The 18,725-nt window shown below is 42.2% G+C and overlaps 1 long non-coding RNA gene across 1 annotated transcript; it reads right to left on the bottom strand.

Annotated features, from left to right (window-relative positions):
* Positions 1–562: 562 nt before the first annotated feature.
* LOC118018785 lies at positions 563–11,382 on the bottom strand. The gene is made up of 2 exons (XR_004681480.1): positions 9,230–11,382; positions 563–1,844 (listed from the first exon to the last, which is right to left on the bottom strand). It is a non-coding gene; the product is annotated as an uncharacterized LOC118018785 (long non-coding RNA).
* Positions 11,383–18,725: the final 7,343 nt, after the last annotated feature.

Raw genomic sequence — 18,725 nt, 5'->3', positions numbered from 1 at the left:
CTGGACACCAGGACCCTGAGATCATGACCGGAGCCAAAACCAAGAGTGGGATGCTTCACTGACTGAGCCACCCAGGTGCCCCTCATGGCAGAGTTTTTCTTAAGCTTTTTGATGTTCATAGCTTTTCCTTATAACAGCAGGAAGGTAATACTAGATCAGTCTACTCCAGGCCTAACATTCTGACTGTAGGCAGCAAGCAGGGTTTTGGAGAATTGGGACTCAAAACAAGGACTCCTCTTTGAGATGAGCAATGCAGATAAAATGCATAGTCTGAAGAAACTCCCTTCAATGTGATGTGCCTACTTTGGGGCTCCTCGGAGCCAAATGTTCATTTCAAGGGTCAAGAGGAGAAATTTATCTTGGCAGCACACACGACTTGAACACAAATGTGGGCCAGGCCGAGGGGATGCCCTGAGATGAGGATACCATGTCCTGAGGGTCAGGACGTTCCCCCTGGTATTCTCATAGTTTCTTCCCATTGTCTTTTTTTGGCTTGTTTTTTGCATAAATGACTTCTGAAATTACAGTTTGTACTTTGCAAAAGAAAAAAGGCCATAACAAATTATTTTAAATCAACTAAGTGACTAAAAGAGGTTTATTTGGTTACAGTGCGTAACTGACAAAATGTTGAGAAGAGTTGCTAATACAAGTATACACTAAATATGCCAACAATTACAATTAACTATTTATTTGTAAATGATATAGTCAATTATGGAAAAAAAAAAACTGCAGAGAAATCCAAACCTGAACAATTCTGTAAATCAAATCATTAGCTTTTCTCTAACAAAGTGGGGGGGGGGTGCTAGTTCTTGGATGAATTTTACTATAACATTAATGTAACTTTCTATTTTACAAAATAGTTCTATTTCACATAAACCTCACACTGACCTTGTAAAGTATTAGCCCCATCTTGTGGGGCTTTGAGAGGAAAAGTGGATTCTTTGACCCCCATGACATGATTATGTGGCCAAGCTATTAAACTTGAGCCTAGATTTGGGACTTAATTTCAAATATGAAATTTTTTTATTAAGCCTTTGTATCTTGTAGGGAAAAGGGAGGGGTTATCTCTCAGACATCATTTACCATGCTAATTGGTAAAAATATTTCATTTCTAAAAAACACTCATTGTTATAGCCTTATAATTACCCCTTAAGATTCAGATAAAAGTGCTTACTTCAAACTAAAGTTGTCTGAATAGAAAACTGTAAAACGAAGGAAAAAACATGCCAATTTGTAAATCTGTTTAAAACTGTTGCCGGACCATCTTGATGTAACTGGAGGGTCCTTCTAATTTTTAACTATGAAGATATTCTAGGAATTTATTTCAGAATGTGTTTAGTCCATATTTCTTTCAGTTGAGTTATGAAAAGTGCTTCTGAACAGTAACAATGAACACACCATAACTTTGAATCAAAAACGACGCAAATACGTTTTCCACTAAAGATCCAAACAAAGATGTGGGCTTGAAGATTCGCGTAAAAGTGTCTGCATTCAGAATGCTGCTGATAAATCTTTCGAATGACCTTACTCTCTTAAAAACTGATGGCAGAACATCTCGGTGACCAGATTATGATTAACAAAAATAATAAAGCCTGAAGTCTTAAGTTTATCCAGCAGGGTGACTGATTCTTCTTTGTCATCCTCCCAGGTCAGCAATTTGTTCCAGTGAATGCTAGTAACAGGCATCATACCCTGTTAATGCTAACATGTAGGAGTCAGTCGGAGGTAAAAACCCCTATCACGATTAGCATTAACAGCATACAGCCTACAGCAAGCCTCCAGCATTCAGAGGATGAGGCATAAAGAATTTAAACCACAGATTTCCCCTTCCTGGTCTGCGCCACCTGCAAGAGAGAGAGAGATGGTTGTGTGTGCACATCTAATCATAAAGCTGGAGTGAGGGAATATAAATCTGAAAGCAAAAACAGTCTTTATTTTCCTCCTAAGGGAGAGCATGAGCTCATTAAATCCCAGGAAGTGATTTGTTGAAAAGGGTAGAGAAACTGGCGATTAAAAGACATTTTTACCTTTAAGTGTATCTGAGGGCTATTTTTATTTTTATTATTTATTTATTTATTTTTAAAGATTTTATTTATTTATTTGAGAGAGAGAATGAGACAGAGAGCATGAGAGAGGGGAGGGTCAGAGGGAGAAGCAGACCCCCCACTGAGCAGGGAGCCCGATGCGGGACTCGATCCCGGGACTCCAGGATCATGACCTGAGCCGAAGGCAGCCGCTTAACCGACTGAGCCACCCAGGCGCCCTCTGAGGGCTATTTTTAAATTTATATTTTAAATTCTGAATTATTTATGTATATGTATCGTCTTCTTTTAAAACAAAACCAAAACAAGTCTTCAAAGTTGCCACATGCTAAAATGTAAAGAGGCAATCTTGAGTTCTGACAGTACTATCTTTTTTGATTTACGTTTTACCTGGGAACTAGATCATTTAAGTAAAAGGCCAAAATAATTCAAAATAGTGTTTTATGCTTTGTGAAAATTAAACCTGAATTCACCTGGTTTATAAAGGTCAAATTTGGGCTAGATTTTTTATTCTGTAGTATACAGTTGAGTCTTTACCTTTATTTATTTTTCAAGAGGTATGGTACACACAATGGGGGTCTCTCCTATAAATGAATCCACCATTAAATGGCCCCATCTGCTCTTTAGAGATTCCTGTGGGGAAAGCACCACCCAGTGGCTTTGGTTTTGATCTACATAAAGGAAGTATGACTTAAAAAGTGATGTTTCTCAAACTTCTTGTCTTCAGCAAGGAGTGGATTAAGAAAAAAGAAAAAGATGAATTTGCTACTTCCTGTTACAGTCTGATTTTAGTCTCTCAGATAAAATGACATTTCTCCCACAAGCTTCTGGTTTCAGTGTTACTATATAGCAGAACCTAGAAGTTAGAGTACCATTCAAGTATGTGGTCTCCTCAGTACAAGAGGGGAATCACCTTCTCTTTTATTTAATCATGAAACCAGCTAGATGTAAAACTGTGATTAAGTTCAAAAGAAGTTATAAACTTAAAAATTCCCCAATGAACGTATTTTGACAGGGCAGAATACCGTGGTTTGGAAATTTCCAAACCAAGGAAATATATCATTCTTACTGATAGTAATTTTTTTCTTACCTTTGCTGTTTTTGAGATGAATTAACTTAAAGATGAAGAGCTTTGAATTAAATGATGTCAGTTGAAGATTTTAATACCTTTTACAGATTTTTCACTCAATAAAGATTGTAAAAATAACTTTTTCCCCCTAGCCACAGTGCCTTAGATATAGTAAATACTCCATATATATTAATATCTTTATGCTGGTTCCTCCCCAACCAATATAATTCAACCCTTTTTTAAAGAGCTATGTCTAATTCATATTGAAAGTAAATTATTTGCCTACTATTCTACCCATACATTTTTCTCCTGTTCTTTAAAGATGACATCTGAATACAAGTATTAAAAAAAATACATTTAGTATAGTAATCGGATTTTTTTGTCTTTCATCTTTTTTCACAAATTGCCTGATTGGAGTGCTCAGAAGAGTGACAAATGTTTTTTACAATGTGCTATATACTAAACATTCTAAACAGCTTTTGTTTTATTAGCTCAAACTCTGAAGGTATGCTGAAATGAAAAGCATCATGCAGATCCTCTTTTGATCTCAGTGCTCAAGGAGAAACTGTGGTACCATGTATTTGGACAAACTTCTCAGGCATGATGAATTCCTAAAAGTGCAGAGAATGAGCAGTTTGTCTGACTCTACTACACAATCTTAAATCTCATTAAAAACATAATGAGAGAGGAAAAAAACCCCAATAAACAGAAGGAAGGAGAAAATATCCTAGAATAGCTTTTTAAGAAGTACATTCAGTAGACTTGTAGATATTAGATTGGCCAGAAGGCCCATTAGTGTTGAAGTTGAGCTCACTTTCAGTGTTTTTAACTAGGCTTGTCAACCAAGTTAACCAACAACAGAATTGCTATACGTCTGAGCAGAAACTAGTGATCATAGACAACAAAGGCTGGGCTAAGAGCCAAGACACTGGGCAGAAGATGCTGTCATGAAGCAGTGAGGGATGAATACAGCCACCCCACTGGTAGGGTGGCAAGGGACGAATTGGACACAATTCTAGACCCAGCAATCAACAGTCAATAGCTGCTAAGCATTTGATAAGAACGTGACGAGCATAATTTGCAATGTTTGGCAATACAAGAGAAATTTCTCTGGATCACACAATATAAATTAGAACAGGAGTCTTGACGAGAGTGGTTCTGAAGACCTGCTTCAAAGCCCCTCACTCCACAATACTTTTAGGCTCACATCCACTGTCAAGATAAGCTTTACCTATTGCACAATTCTTTTCAGTAGCTGAAGATAGGTTCCAGGTTAGTACTTCAAAGTAATCAAGCATCAAAACCACCCCTTCTCACCTTGGATAAAAATCTGCCAAGATGAAGCCCTAGATATATACTAGATAAATAAGACTACCAGGTACCTTTCATCATATGGCAGGACTACTTTTCCTCTGGTAGTAAGAACTGAAAGGAGCATTCTGGGAAAATTTTCCTCAAATTAAGCTTTTCTAAAGAATGACTTTTTTTTTTTTTCTTAAAGTAAGCTCTGCACCCAACGTGGGGCTCAAAGTCACAATGCCAAGATCAAGAGTTGCATGCTCTACCAACTGAGCCAGCCAAGTACCCCAATCCTTTAATTCTTACCTTACTGATTTGCCAGGAAAGATGATATCAGCTATATATCCAGAACAGAATATGTCCTAAGTTTGTCACTAAGGATCACATTTCATAATGAATCATAAGTTATATCCTTCCACAATTTTATATGTCTCTGTATTTTCCCATTTTTCTTATTCCTAGCATCAACTACTTAATATTTGCATACCAAAAGAACTGCATGCCATAACATTTTCTTTTCTTTTCTTTTTTTTTAAATTTATTTATTCATGAGAGAGAGAGAGAGAAAAGCCGGCTCCCAAGGAGCAGGGAGCCCGATGTGGGACTCGATCCCAGGACCCTGGGATTATGACCTGAGCCGAAGGCAGACGCTTAACCATCTGAGCCACCCAGGTGCCCAACATTTTCTTTTAAAAAAGTCACAGTGGTTGAATCTCATAACTAAGCCATCATGAGTTTTTTCATCCTGAAACGTGCAAATACTTGGAAACTATTAATTTGTTGTTACGAAGTGAATGTACATGAATTTCTGCTGAAAGGCACAATCCTGTATTGATGTAGCAGTACAAATTCTCATCCAAAGCCATTTTAATGCGTGAAATCTAATTATGCTTTTGAAAATTAAAATGGTTAAATTCAGATAATTTCTTTTAAGTATTCCCTACATTTATTTAATTTTCTTATATACCAGTCAAAACCATAATCATTAAAATGGAATTCAATGTTGATCCCTATTTGGATCCAATCACTCAAAGCGACTAGTGACTGATTGCCTAAGGAAGCATTATCTGGTGTTCCCAACGGAAGTTACTCTGATTCCCTATATTCTGAAGTTGCTGTTTTGGCTCAGGTCATGAAAGTAAGCAGTGAAGATTAAGGCAGGTATGTGAAGATCAAGATCCTGAGAAAATCTGGACCTGTCATGGTTAATCTTTGGAATGACAATTTTTTTTCTTTTTTTTTTGGAATGACAATTTTCTTGATTACTATTTTGACCTAAGGTCAAAAGATGAAGGTGGCTGCAGATATGATTTCTCAAAGACCTGCCCCTCTAAAAATTCTACATCTGCTAGTGCTTCCCTAACCTTCCACTTAGTCTGAATTTCTCACCACTAGAATCATCTTCTTTCGGTGGGAGAAGCAAGGTGGCAGGTAAGGTTTAGGTGAGCTGTTGTTGAAATGGAAAGAAGTCATCTGGAGAGGGAGGAAAAGGTTGAGTTGAAGCCCCTCCCACTGGCACTTTGACTTTGACTTAGTAGGTTAGTTAGCTACTCATCTTTGGAAGCAGAGATAAAGGAGTGAGGAGAGAGGACTCAAGGTGGGAAAGTTTTAATGGGGATAAAGAATGATTTAGAGGAGAGATGAGAATATACTCCAAATATTTCAAGAGCTCATCCTTTCCATGTCCAGCCTAGAACAGTCAGATGATTTAAAATAGTATCACCTGAGTTTTAGTTCAGTCCTCTGTGTCTGAACTTCCTACATGGTCTAAAATCTCCTAAAAAGTGTATTCTCTCAGTAATTCTTCATAAAGACCTTTAGTATTGTGACAAAAAGAAATATTCAAGTGACTGGTTTTCTAAACTGTTTATTTGTGTGAATTTTTTTATCACATGTTTTCTGTAGAATATGATTATTCTGTGTCACATCTCAGTAGCTCATTTTTAAGATTTATTTGAGATAGAGCGAGAGAGAGAGAGAGAGAGCGCACCAGCAGGGGGAAGGGCAGAGGGAGAGGGAGAAGCAGGCTCCCTGCTGAGGGAGCCCAACTTGGGGCTCTATCCCAGGACTCTGGGATCATGACCCAAGCTGAAGGCAGACGCTTAACGATTGAGCCACCCAGGTGCCCTGTCAGTAACTGATTTTAAAGTTAAGTCAACTTCTGTGCTGTCAGGAAATGGGGCAAAGAATATTATGTTTCTCTTGAATTCACCCGAGTTCCAACAGTAAAAAGGGGTTGATTGAGATGGTAAGTAACTGGGATCATGTCTTCAAAAGCACACAAATGCATCTTCTGAAAGTAAAATGGATTGTTCTGTCAGTCACCCATATCCTGACCTCTTGGTGAATGGTAAGATTACTTTTTATATCATTAACTTTTTTCTTATATTTAAGAAAAATTCCCTGTATAGGCCATTGCTGGGGAAAAAATGATCAACTCTCTGTCATCTACTTTCACAAAAATCTAACATCCTTTGATAGTTCTAATTAGGAATTCTTTAATGAAAATACCGACTATTTCTAAATTAAGAGCTCCTGTTGAAAAGACTGGTTTGCACATGAGACAGCTTTAATACAACATACCCTTCCGTATTTTGAAATACAGAAAATGAATATTTTTAAAGATATATGCCAGTAATGATAATAACACATAAAACTAAGTGTGACATACTTCTGAACTGTCTCAGAAGAAAGCCAATGTGGAATTCACAGGATCACTATGGAAACATCATATTGAGCGGCTGCTTAACTGTGAATGTACAAACGAGAAAGAATCTGGACCATAGAGGCTTATTCTGCTTTTCCCACTTTTAAAACCAGGAAGTTTTTACTGAAACCACTTGTGGATCTTATGTACAAGCTAAGTGGCCTTCCCAATAGATTTATTGCAGACGGTGATTAACACCTTCACTTTTCAGATAAGAATGTGGGAAAAAACAGGTTAGAAGTATTTGCCCCCAGAGCCAGAAGGAGGGCTAGAGCCAGCCTGAGTCCAGCCCCCCATCCTGAACCAGCGTGTCACGGAGTGGGGGGGCCTTCCCCAACACCCCAACCTCACACCAGCTCAGCTGCCGGCCCCAAACTTGGGGAAAATGTTATCAAACAAACATGAGTAAAAACAAGAGCAGGAAGGAGAGAGCTCAGGGGGGAGATGCACTCTTTTGCTCTAAATCATGGCCATTCACTCTTCTTTCATAAGTTCTCAGGTTTTCCACATGCCTAACGACTTAAACTTTTTAATATTATATTTCCATAAGAGAATTGTAATCATAATTTTCTTTTTTTTGGTTTATAATTTATTTTCAATATCCTTCCCACGCCCCCATCCCCAACTCCCCGAGGGAAAAAGGAAACATGATGGCAGTTATCAACTCTGGAGTGCTCTGTCATCCTTTGAAGAGTTACCTTTTCTAGAGACCACCTCCTCCTCCTCCACTTGAGTTCACAGTGTTTATTCTCAACATGGAATTTCAGCATAATGCCTCCTTTTGAACTCACTATGGCTAACCTGTTTGTCCATTACATGTGCTGGGGCCCTTATGTCTGGCATCCTAGGAAAAGTCCTCTTTTCTATTTCTACAAGCCACAGTTTCCATTTCTTTATTTCTACACACCATCATGGCCCCAAACAAGGACGAATTTGTGTACTGGGAACTATGTCAGACAAACTGAGCAAGTTCTGGGAACAAAGGTTTGGTTTTGCCTGCTTAAAGGTTTTCTTACGATGTATGGGAATACCCTGTTAACAAGGCAAACACTCTACTTACATCTCCACGGCGTTCTACTCCGTGTCTTAAACATGCCAAATGAGGGTCGTGTTTGGTGCTCCTCGAGATGTCGTCTCTAGATGTAATGTTCTATGTACACTCAGGCACTGTCTACCTCCTGAAATTGCTCCTCAGATATGGACTTGCTCACCTTGCCTTATTTCTGTCTCTCACAGACAGTAAACTCCTGGAGGCGGGGCTCTCTTCAGCTCTTGGTGTGACCCCCTCGCTCTGCCTCCCCCAAGTCCTGGCTCTGACTTCGGTCACAGCTGCCTTGACACCATGCTGTTATTTTCTCTGGTCTCTTCCCTGGGGCTGAGGTGTATGTGAGGGCAGAGACTGGGTCCCACCTCAGTGCCTCCTACACGACTGACACTCGGGAAATGCTGTGAGTAAACCCTTGAGGTACTTCCAAGGCATTTCTGTCTACACAACTGGCTTGGCTCTGGCACTGGAGCAGTTCAGGGGCATTGAACTAATATGCAGATTTTTGGAGAATTAGTGTCATAGAAACTTATAAATGTGGAAATACATCAATGAGGTCTGGTGCTATTCCACATTAGTAAAGGACTGCTTACATTTAGGGGATTCCAGGCTTGGATCTCATTCCACTAAGTATGATCATTGTAGGATAAAGCTGGAGAATACTACCAGAAATAGTCATCTGAAGTTATGGGTAAAAATTAGGTTGTTGTTTTTTAAAACCACCCTTGGATGTCATAATATGTGTTTTCATTTCATCGTGGAGGAGTGTGCTCTTATTCTTAGGTGCTATGTGTCCAAGCATTTAGAGGTTAGATGTCAGAGGTGATACAGACATCGACCTAGAGAGGCAGACAGATGGATAGGGACAGAGAGAAAGAAGGCAGATGTGACAAATGCTGTGAGTCTAAGTGGAAGGTCTCGGAGTGTTCCTGCTCTGTTGTTTTCAACCTGCCTGGGTTCCATTCTTGACCCCAGCAGTGTTCCTAGCTGTGTGACATTTGGCAATTTAACTAAACTCTCTAAGTCTTAGTTGCTTCTTTAAAATTGAAGACAGTGCTAGAACTTACTCAGAAGGTCGCTGTGAAGATGAAATGACACGATGAAGGTGAAACACTGAGGGTGGGTGCTAGGCTCATAATCAAGGCTCAGTGGATGTTAGCCGCGGTACTCGCGGCATCAGTCATGAATCCCTGCGGAGGACCTGAAGGTACCTGTCCAGCTACCACCTGTTGCACCTGTCATTTGAAAAGTCCAAGATACATTTACAACTGTGTGACTGAACCATTCCGTAAATTAGAGGTTATCAACAAACACAAGTCAAGTGAAAATAATTCTTTGGTGTCCTAATCTCCGAATCATAAAGGTACATCAAAATGTTTCCTTAGGAATTTTCTGAAGTGTCTTATTAGTTTTTCTTTGGGTTAAGGAGGAAAAAAAACATGTGTTATGAAACTCTTAAAAACTCATTACGACCAAACAAGTGTTTACCTTGTCCAGAACTTCTAGAGACCATTTTGTACCTATACCCTTTACTTTCTCAAATCATCTTTGTATCTCACTTTTCAAATTGGTTTCTTGAAATATGCAAGATCACCCATGCATACAAACTAATTGCAAACACTTATATGGGTCTCTGGGCCAGACAGGAGTTTGACTTCTTATTCCTCAGAATGGCCTTGGGAATGAGTTTTATCATCTTCCCCACTGATCCCTGGTGGCCCTGAGGCTCAGGCAGGGGCAGTCGTTTGCCCCAGGTTGGAGAGTGGGTAGGCGGGGGCCCTGCTAGAAGACAAACTCGAGCAGTCTGGCTCCAGCGTCCACGCTCTGAATCACTCTGCTGGCCCGATGGTGGTGAGCAACATAAAGGAACACTGCATCTGGTCAGGACAGCCAGGGACTTCCACTGGGTATAGAACATTCTCATTATGGAGAATTACACAAATGTCATCATCGTATGTCATTTCGCCTTACCCAAACACCAGCCCCACAATTTCATTAAATCAGCTGTTTGATATTCTTCACTGATCTTTCTGCCTTTGCCTTAACTCCCATCTGCCCACATGTGGATGTTGTTTTTCAGAACTGGGTACTGAAATGGTACCAAATTGGCAGTCTGCCTTAAACCATACCACTTGACTGATGTGAAGTCTCTTTTTCTGGCTAGTATGTCATTGTGTGTAGGGGTGGGAACTATGCTCTTTGGTTCATGGTTCTTCCATATTGCTGAGAGTCGTGTGAGTGAGGATGCTGAACTGCTCAGACGTGCGACGTGTTACTTTGAGGATAAGTGTGCTTTTGGCCCTGACTACTGCAAACCCCAAAACAAGACTGATGGACAGGGCTTCGGTGTTTCATGGTGGGTGAGAATTACACAGCAGTCATCAAATTAAAAGTGTTGTTTTCCTTAAGAGACTGAGATAAAGGTAATACATTTAAGGAAGATGGAGTCAGCGCAAAGGTGGGATAAAGAGAGGCTTTTAAAATTTTAACATTTCTCCTCAAAAAAGGGTTTCACAATTTTCATACTCTGTCCAATTTCAGCCAATTTGTGATAGCTTTGAAGTCAGTAAGATCAGTGAAAGACAGCCATACATTCTCCAGTCAATGATCCTGGTACTTACTTACTCTGACTCTCTTTGGACAGAGAGGATATGAATTCACTGAGTCCAGCTGTGCCTTAGAAGATCTATGAAAGTGAAGTGAGGTGGTAGTCATGCTGGAATCATAGAATTTCTTCATCAGTTTAAGGGACTTTAGAAATGACTCAGGCCCCGCCACCCATTTTAGAGATGAGAAGAATGAGGCACAGAAATTTGCACAGAGGTGGGACGAGAATCCTACCATCGTTCTCAGGCTGATGCCCTTCCCATAATACCAGGCTTTTGCGCTGTGGGTTGCAGGCCTACCACCAAAGTAGTAAAGCTATTAAAATCAATAGCTTCAGCTATGATTCACAGCCGGTGACTCATAAAAATGTAGAGACGCCAACTAGTCAAGGACAGAGGTGTTCTGTCTAGGTGCGAGGTTGAGTCTCCACACACCACTCCCCATCATTCAAACTATTTACTTCTACTAGGCTTAGAATAGGGATTATGAAAGTCTACCCCAAGAGAGGTCATGGCTGAGATTCAAGGAAGCCTGGAGCCCACTAACATGAATGCAAAATTGTGTGTGAGGATGGGTGTATTTTCTCTTCTTAAAATTTCTGAGCAAACAGGTCATGATCTTGGAGTTCCGGGATCGAGTCCCGCATCGGGCTCCCTGCTCGGCAGGGAGTCTGCTTCTCCCTCTGACCTTCCCCCCTCTCATGCTCTCTTCTCTATCTCATTGTCTCTCAAATGAATAAATAAAATCTTTAAAAAAAAAAAATTTCTGAGCAAAGCATACACAGCTTCCATTAGATTTAAGGTAGGAAAAAAGGGACTTAAGAACTAATACTCTAAAAACCTCCTTGGTATTGAATGGCAGATCTTAGTCATGACATAAAATAGCTGATAAAAAAAAAAAAACTTTTCAAAAGTTGAAACCTAGGGGGCTTTTCGGGAGTGGATTTTTTGATTCACAGAAGACTAATTTGATGAGCTACGAAGAAAGATGAAGGTTATTAATTTTCCGTGTTGGCCACTGGAAAGTAAAGAATGACAAAATTCACAGCACATCCTAACTAGTTTAAGTATTTATGTCACTGCAGTTGACATGCCAATTTGTAGAGCGATGTACTGTTAGCCCTTTCCTCTGAATTTTAAGATTCGTGAGGGCAGTTGTTTGGTCCCTGCTGACTCCTCTCCAGCGTCCAGCCCCGTGTCTGGCACAGACAGAACGTTATGATGGCCTTCCCGTGAAGGGAATGTGGCACTTAGGATTCTGATTTTTTAAAGGCCACTAAGTTATACTTTTTACATATGATTAGTCAGGTAAAAAACAGAGTAGAATGCCACGGTTCTGCCTTGAAACGGGTCTCGGCCAGCGCTCATGTTTCTCTTTCTTGATTTGTGTGGTTAGGAAGATCTGTCCTGTGGTCAAGGTGAGCTGACCGGCCGTGTGGGGGAACCCAGTTATAATAGGCCATTACGGAGTAGCCCATGCAGCAGAAGTAATTACTGAACGCACTTGGGTCCTCTGACGAAATCACGGAGGCAGCAAAGTCTGATGGAAATGAGCCTGAACTGACAGTTTAATGTCCCGAGTCTTCCCCCACCTCCCAACATCCCACATCTCACATCTGCGCCTGAAGGCAGGCTTTACACTAAGAACCTAATGACCTTACCAGAGAAAACACAAATTCTGTGAGCCACAAGTCCTCATGGGCAAAATGGGCATAACACCACCTACCCTGCCAATTTCCTATCATCATGACCATCAAATCAGACAATGCTCAGGAATCTGCCTTGTCAATTTTTTTAGCGTATATTCCTGTTCACACAGATAAGTAATTAAATATACATACCCATTGAAAAGATCAGTTCTAGGGTTATTAAAAGTTTGGCTGCCCTAGTTCATTTAGATTATACATTATGTTAAAGCCATATAAAAGAGGCACTACTTCTTTAGGGGGATAAATGGACATAATGAGTGACTTGGGCTTTGAAATATCTACATAACATTATGTAAAAAGTCTATCTCCACTTAACCTCATCTATTTGACACAAAATATAAATTAAATTATGACCATCACTAGATACTGTTGGCCTCTTCAAATCATAGGGGAATCCTAGATCTGCTGTGTGGTATTGGAGAAGTAACTTCACCTCTCTGGGCCTCAAGTTCCCTCCTTTTTAAGGACAGGATTCTCATTTATATCTTTGTCAGCCGTCAGCTTCAGTAATTCTAGCTTCAATTTGATTCATATTCACCCTAATATGCCTGCTTATGATGATATAAAAATCAAAAGACCTGGCCCACCCTTGGGAACTGTAAAATGTGGATAGATGCCCACAGGGGTTTGGGGAGGATAAAGAAAGCTAGCCAATGTGCTCTGCCAAGAAACTGCACCCTGGCACTAAGGGGGCAAATAAATCCCAAAGTTCATTGAAGGTTCTGCTCTGGCCTCACGTCCATTAAACGACCTTGGTATCTGGTAAGTTAGGATTCCCACTTTTGGAAAACTAAGGTCTATTAGTAGCTGCTTTTCAAAAGAAAAGGAAAAGGATACGTGTTTTGAAGGCAGTCCCTTTGGCTCTACCCTCGTCCCACAAGTGTGTTTCGCACACACTCGGCCACCCCACTAGCTGAGCTCGTCCAGGGCCAGGTCCCGGGAGCTCCTCCGCGCGCGAGGGGAACTTGGCGCAGACGCCGCGCGCGGGTCCTCCCAGCCTACGGTCCCCGCGCCCGCGCTCCCCGGGCTCCCACCCCGAGGGCCTCTCCTCCGCGGCCCGGGCCAGCGGACTGAGCCCCCGGACGGGCCCCCAGCGGCCACGTGCGCGCCGCCCCCGCCCCTGAGGCCGTGGGACCCGCGGGCCGCCGGCGGCCGGGCTCCGTGCGGAAGGGCGGGGGCAGGGTGGGCGTACCTGGTGGCCCGGGCGGCCTCCGCTGTCCCCGCGCTCGCGTCTGCTCCGGTCCCGAGGCTGCAGGCGGCCCGACGTGGCCGGCGGCGCACAGGAAGCCCGCGCCAGCGAACGTGCGACCCTTTTATAACCCACTTGTGACTCATAACCGACCGGCCGCCTGTTCTGCAAAACCCCCCGCCTCGGCCCCCTCCTGCCTGTTCTTGGAACCTACAGCTTGAAAACTTTTTTCTTTTTAAAGGAAAAGTCGAAAAAGCCCAGCGCCCCGAGGATTGGTGTTTTCCCCTTTCCCTTTCTCGTGGGTCATTCTCTCTGTGTGCTTTTTTCGCTCGACACCCGCCGCGTACTTTCCTGCCCCCGCGCTGCCAGGCTCGGACTCCAACCTTTGTTCTTAATGAAAAGGAAACGCATTCAAATGAGCGCTCAGTCAGCCGGAGGGGAAGTTGCTACTCTTTGCAACTGGGTGGCAGGGGTGTCTCTACAAAATCCTTGCACAGGAGAAAGAAGAGGGAGCCGCAGAGCAGTAAGTGGGAGACTTTTTTTCTCCCCCACGGAATCCACGGAGGCAAGAGGGTCCCTAACAGAGGAAGAAATGGTCAAGTGACGCCTCCTTGGGACGCCTCCCCTCTTTACCCTTTAAGAGTCAAGAGTTTGGTTTGGGAGGTGTACGTGGGGTTTGAGTACAGTCGTATTGCCCACGTTTGTCCTTGGGGATGCTGGGATACAGGGCTCGAATCATCTTTCCTTTTGACCTCAGCAGCATTCTTTCCCTGCCCCCTTCCCACCTCCAGGACATTTTCCTGGAGCATACAAGACTTCAGTGTTTTAAAGTGTTGACTTCATCGTCTTCCTCTTGACCTCTCCCGTCCTACCGAAAGGGGGGCATTTTCCTGGAGCAGATCATTTGACACACTGGACTGAAAAGGATAAAATAGATCTAAGGCACGTATATACTGCAAGACTGGTTGAGTAACTCATTCTTGAGCCTTGGTGTAATAAACTATCAGACCTTGAGGAAGAAGAAAGAAATGTGAAGGAGAGGCAGGAGGTGGTCTGGTGTGGATTTAGCCTCATCACCCTGTGATTCATGCCTTTTCCTAGATAAGACAGGATCACTGCTGGATCCCAGAGCAACTTTTTTATAGTTGGGTCTCCATCTCCAGGGCAGAAGACATCTTAGAAGAGTTTGTATTAAGCGGATGTCAGAAAATCGTTTCTGGAACCTCTGAATACACGTCAGAGCGCGTAGTCCTTAACTTACAGAATGCCGGGGTTGGTTAGGATGTGGGAGCCTTTAAAAATTCTCTATTCTTGGGGCACCTGGGTGGCTCAGTCAGTTAAGCATCTGCCTTGGGCTCAGGTCACGGTCCCAGGGTCCTGGGATCAACCAGGCATCAGGCTCCCTGCTCAGTGGGAAGCCTGCTTCTCCCTCTCCCTCTGCCTTCCCCCCTCATGCTCTCTCTCTCATGCTCTCCCTCTCTCTCAAATAATTAAATAAAATCTTAAAAAAAATTCTCTATTCTTAAGGTTTATGTGGCCATAATGATAACAAGGAACATTTATAAAGCATTTATAAATTTACCACGTGCCAGGCCGTGGTCTGAAACTCTTTACGTGAAGGACACTGAGGCACAGAGAGATCAGACACTTTGCTTTAAGTCCTAGTAAGTAGCCGAGATGAGATTCAGAGCCAGCTCTTCCCCATGTGTACCGCTCCATTGTACTGCCTCCCTGCCTTCTAGCTCCACCATGCGCGTCTCTGGGATCTGGAGCAGAATGGTGCAGTTGGCCGCGGGGAAAGGAACCATGGTCCTTACCAGGGTGGGTCATACCCCTCTGCTGGTTATAGACACCAGCAAAGCCTTTCCAAATTTCCCTTTGCTCATATTAGGTCCTAGTTTGGGACACCCAGTAATGGTGGACAGATAAATGGTTTTTGGGAGTCAAACCAATTTGCATCTCATTGTAGTTCTGGCTGTGGGACCTGGGGTTAAGTTTCCTGTGTTTCAGTTTTCTCATGTGTAAAATGAGGAAAATAGTATTTTCCATTGGGGATTGCTATGGAGTGCCTTGGGTGTCTTCCCTCTCCCCCGCCCCCCCCCGCCCCCCAGCCATTCATTCATATGTTGTAGCCCTAACCTGTAATGTGACTGTATTAGGAAATAGGGCCTATGAGGAGGTGACCAGGGTTAAATGAGGCCCGAAGAGTGGGGCTTTCATCCTTATAAGAAGAGGAAGAGACCCAGAGTCCTGTCCACATTTGCACAAAAAGATCATGTGAGTACACAGTGGGAGAGGGGCCTCCTACAAGCCAGGAAGAGAGTTCTCACCAGAATCCTGCTTGACCTGGATCTTGGCCTTGCCAGCCTCCAGAACTGTGAGAAAATCAATGTTTGTTGTTTAAGTTGCCCATCTATGGTATTTTGTTATGGCAGCTAATAAAATGATGGATTTACAAAGTGCTTGCTCCAAGGAAAAGCTTAAGAAAATAAAGGTCATTTGCTGGCACGTGTGTTGTCCCATGGATGTTGTTATGGGTTGAATTGTGTCCCCCAAAATTTCAATATTGAAGACCTAACCCCGAGTACCTTAGATTGTGACCTTATTTGGGAATAGGGTCATTGCAGATGTAATTAATTAAGGTGCAGTCTGAAGGTGGGCTCCTAATCCAATAACACTGGTGTCCTTATAAAAAAAAGTGCTGTGTGTAGAGAATGAGACACACATAGAGGGAAGATGATATGAAGAGACACAGAGAGAGATGGCCATCTACAAGCCAAGGGCAGAGGACTGGACCAGATCCCTCCCTCACAAGGCTCAGAAGGAACCCACCCTGCCAACACCTGGATCTCCAACTTCCCCGTGAAAAGATACATTTCTTTGCAATAAGCATCTGTTGTTTAAGACACCCAGTTTGTGTTACTTTGTTAGAGTAGCCCTAGCAAACGAGTCCAGGTGTTGTTGCTGGTTTGGTTGGTGTCCTTAGCCCTCCTCAGGACTCCTCAGGTCCACCAGAGGCTGAACAGATCAATCCAGTGACCTCCCAGAGAAGAGGGCACTTGTTGATATAACTCATTGTAGATAACAATGAATAGATTGTAGCAGCAGACACAATTACATACTAATGAAGTCTTGCTAAAAGCACCGTAAGTTCATGAGATTCTGCAGAAAACTCACTAATCGCAGGGAATGGTTAGGAACCAGTCTACAGTGTCTCTCCTTAAAAAATTAATCATGGAGAAAAAAATATCTCCTAGCGGCTGAGTGCTGAACTCATCTTGAAGAATGTAAGAGGGACATTTCTCAGAGTGGATAATACTTTTTAGAGGGTGGGTGAAGAAATAGACCCACATTTCAGGCTTGTCCAGCTTATTTAATGTAGCACAAGGTTTCAGTTCATTCTTCACTCTGTTGGACAATAAAATGGAGATAATGCATGACTCTGTGAACTTGTGGATGCTCTCTCCCTGGGGATGAAGTGGGTTGAATTGTCTTCCTCTAGACCCCATTAGTGGCGCAACCGTAATTAATGCCCAGGGCTAAAAATGTTGCCTTCATAAGTTGTTCAGACTTAATAAATAGTGTTTGTGTTTATTTTTCAGACACAAAGCATCAGAAGTTTTTTTTCTATTATAATTTAATTTTTATTCCTGTCACTGTTTGTAACATCTTGGAAGCTCAAATCTGAACTCTTCTGTTTTTCTCAGCCACATCTCCTCTGTAAATGGGTTACTGGTTGAGAGTGTTATGCGACACTCTCAAATACTGCGGTGCCTTTCCCTTCAGAGGATAAAGGAATGGCCTTTTTTTAAAAATATTTTTCTGTCAAAGAGATGGAGTTTATGAATTACAGAGAATTAACCTTTCAACTTTATCTTTCCCATTTACCCCTTCCCAAAGCACAGGGGGTGAAGTCAAATCCTTGAATAGGACATTAGTGTTTATTGCAATGAGTTTCTGGCTCTGATTAGCTGTGCCCTAATTGTTTAATCATTTGTATGCACCAATTGTCTCATGAGGGTCCTTTGTTTGCATATATGCTGTCTTTTGTAGATAACTTCTCTCATAATCTTAATGTTTAAACTTTTTTGGAGTGAAGATCTTTTGCTCCAGGCTCATGTCTTCTTCTTCTTTTATGTTTTGGGAAGCCAGGTTGTCATAGTCTGTTGGAAATATTTTCTATAACGAGGGAAGAGTTAGGGTCTCGGGACTGAACTGGGATTCTGAAAATGTTTTGGTTCATGAACAATGTTGGCAGGGATCATTCTGCTTCCCTGTCTACCAGCATCACATATAAAGAAAATTCCTCTGACCACCCCCATCACTCACTTCATCCGTATCTGACCTCAGCCTCATTCTTATCGGCCCTGGCCTCGCTCAGCGTTCTTAACTTCAGTTGGTGAATTGATGAGTCACTCTTAGTAAATCACTCTCCACTGTCTTTTTTTTTTTTTTTTATCCCCCTTCCTCCCTGAAATGTCTAGGGAGACTTCGAGTACCAGCACTGTCTGTTCTTGTGTTATGTTTCTTCTGGAAGACCCTGGTGCATAAACAGGCACCTGGAACCAGCTGTAAAGTCAGTACTACTCTGATGTTGTTCCCTGTTTTAGTCAGCTCTGGCTGCCATAACAAAGTACCAGAGAGTGGGGGGCTTAATCATAGACATTTATTGCTCACAGTTACGGAAGCTTGGAAGTACAGATCAAGGTGTCAGCCAATGTAATTCCTGGTGAGGACTCTCTTCCCGGCTTATAGCGGCCACCTTCTTGCCCTGTGCTCACATAGCCTTTTCTGAGAGCGTGCATATGGAGAGATCTCTCTTTCTCTTTTTATAAGGCCTCTAATCTTATTGGATTAGGATCCCACTCTTCTGACCTCATTTAACCTTAATTTCCTCCTAAAAACCTCATCTCCAAATAGAATCACATTGGCGGCAAGTTAGGGCTTCAACATATGAATTTGGGGAGGACACAGTTTAGTCCATAGCACTCATTGGCTATGATAATATATTTGGTTTTCTCTTCGCATTTTTTAAAAGATTTTATTTATTCATGAGAGA

This window comes from Mirounga leonina, unplaced genomic scaffold (assembly GCF_011800145.1).
Source record: "Mirounga leonina isolate KUSES-001 unplaced genomic scaffold, KU_Mleo_1.0 Mir_172, whole genome shotgun sequence".
In the NCBI taxonomy this organism is placed as follows: domain Eukaryota; kingdom Metazoa; phylum Chordata; class Mammalia; order Carnivora; family Phocidae; genus Mirounga; species Mirounga leonina.
The sequence above is the reverse complement of the archived record's forward strand: the minus strand, read 5'-3'. Positions and strand labels throughout refer to the sequence as shown.